General features: G+C 29.6%; 1 non-coding gene across 1 annotated transcript; it reads left to right on the top strand.

Annotated features, from left to right (window-relative positions):
• Positions 1 to 1,229: 1,229 nt before the first annotated feature.
• On the top strand, positions 1,230 to 1,334 carry LOC139031152 (U6 spliceosomal RNA). The gene has a single exon (XR_011483558.1). It is a non-coding gene; the product is annotated as a U6 spliceosomal RNA (small nuclear RNA).
• The last annotated feature ends 904 nt before the right edge of the window (positions 1,335 to 2,238 follow it).

The following is a 2,238-nucleotide window of genomic DNA, read 5'->3' as shown; positions in this document are numbered from 1 at the left end:
TTTAGCTAACAATTATTTAAATGTTCAGATATAGAATAGTCAAATATGTACTCATAATATTTTACTACTTTAGTAGAACACATATACTAAATAACATATCAAAAACCATGTTCATTCAGATATATTTTACTTTTTCAAATACTTTTATTTGTATATTTTAACTACTGTTTTTCATGAAAATGTCTTGTAATTCACTATAAAACACCATTTACAAAATATTTTAAAATGAAATAATATGATTGGAATAATAAAACTATATAAAATAATGTCAGGGATGATTGCTCAGGCTAAAACAAGAGTCATGGATAATTTCAAGCACCATGACCAAGAGAAAGATTAGAGAATAAAAAAGCAGTGCCAAGATCTTCCACATAGCTAAGAAAAAGGATGGTTGCCTAAAACCATTTGTACCATTTACCTTCTAAATAATAGAGGAAAAATAAGAAAAAAATTAAATCACAAAAGACATTTCCTCATCATAACGTGAACACAGAAAATGCCCACACTAAAATTACCATTAAGTAAATAGAAGTAAAATACATTGAACTCTATAAAAAAGCAAATATGACTGAGCTCTCTATCATATTTCTATGACAAGCCTTTGTAGTCAGTGTCAAATAAGAATAGTTTTTGGGGGAAATTGCACAGGAGAGAGCAGAGGGAAGACAGTAGAAAAAATTGGAAAAATTACTTTAAAGCCATTTCGCCAAAGAGAAAGTCTGGAACAAAAAGCATTATGGTAGATATGTTAATCATATGGAAGCATATTAAAGCTAAGCACAATTCAAGGTTGTAACTTCTAAAGCCATTACTTCTGTAAGAGTACCTTTAGAAATTAGGTAGCAAAAATGAAAAAAAAAGAAAAAGAAAAAGATGTTTCCTTTGTAAGAAAGAGGAATCAAAAAGTCAGAGGACACAAAACCTTTGCCGCTACGAAAACGAACAAACAAACAAAACCAAAAACACACATATACACTGAGGCATTGAAAAGGTTATAATTTGTTACTCAAAGAACAAAGTGCCATTCAACTGAGAACATGGCCAACTGCTATAATGCCACACACACACACACACACACACACACACACAGATAAGTTTATACAATGCTATTATGAGAAAACAGAAAATAAAAATGAAAACACATGAGCTGATGATATCTCCCCTTCAAAATGATGCGTTAAAAGAAAAATGTAATAATATATTTCAAAATAAAATACACATACTTATTTGTATTCTTATACAGCACACATATTAAAACCGGAGCTATACAGAAAAGATTAGCATGGTCTCTGCGTGAGGGTGACACACACATTCATGAAGTGTTCCATGTTTTTTTCATGTTGTTGTATGGCAGAAACCATCACAACATTGAAAGCAATCATACTGCAAATATATATATATTTTTTAAGATTGGCATATATTCTAAAATTTAAACAAATAGACAAAAATATAAAACTAAAAGAGATTTTATAGAAATAAAATAAATAAGAAGTATCACAATGTTTTCTCAGTAATGAAGACTGACTTACAAAGTGCTCAGGGGTTTACCAATAAGAATATTATTTAGTAAGGGGCATTAAAGAAAAGGGAAGGCAGAAAAATAATGATGGCAATGAAAATGAGATAACATTGTAAATGTGTCAGAAAATTCCTGAAAGAGAAGATACACAAAAAAGGAAACAAGTGAATAAATTTGAGCTCTTGAAAAAGATTTTTAAAAGCATGAAACAATTAATTAAAAAATATATTTTAAGAGATTTCTTTAGGAAACAAACATGGTTACCAAAGCAGAAGGTGCAGGAAGGATAAATTAGGAGTTTGGGATTAGCAGATGATACAAACTATAATATTTTAAATATGTAATAGGACCTATTGACTAGCACTGGTAACTATATTCAATATCTTGTAATAATCTATAATAGAAAATAATCTGAATAACAATATATGTATACTACATAATAGATACATACACATATCTGAATCACTTTGCTATATACCTGAAGCTAACCAAACATTGTAAATCAACTATACTTTAATCAAAAAGATAAAATTATATTACAAAATTGAGACTACACATTGCAGACATAGTAAACGTACAAGTCACTCATTTTAAGAAAAAAATCTCCAATTTGGTTGAGAAAAAAACAAAACAAAACATGCAACTGTCTGATGCTTTTGAACTGTGGTGTTGGAGAAGACTCTGGAGAGTCCCTTGAACGGCAAGGAGATCCAACCAGT

This window comes from Odocoileus virginianus, chromosome 25 (genome assembly GCF_023699985.2).
Source record: "Odocoileus virginianus isolate 20LAN1187 ecotype Illinois chromosome 25, Ovbor_1.2, whole genome shotgun sequence".
Classification (NCBI taxonomy): Eukaryota; Metazoa; Chordata; class Mammalia; order Artiodactyla; family Cervidae; genus Odocoileus; species Odocoileus virginianus.
The sequence above is the reverse complement of the archived record's forward strand: the minus strand, read 5'-3'. Positions and strand labels throughout refer to the sequence as shown.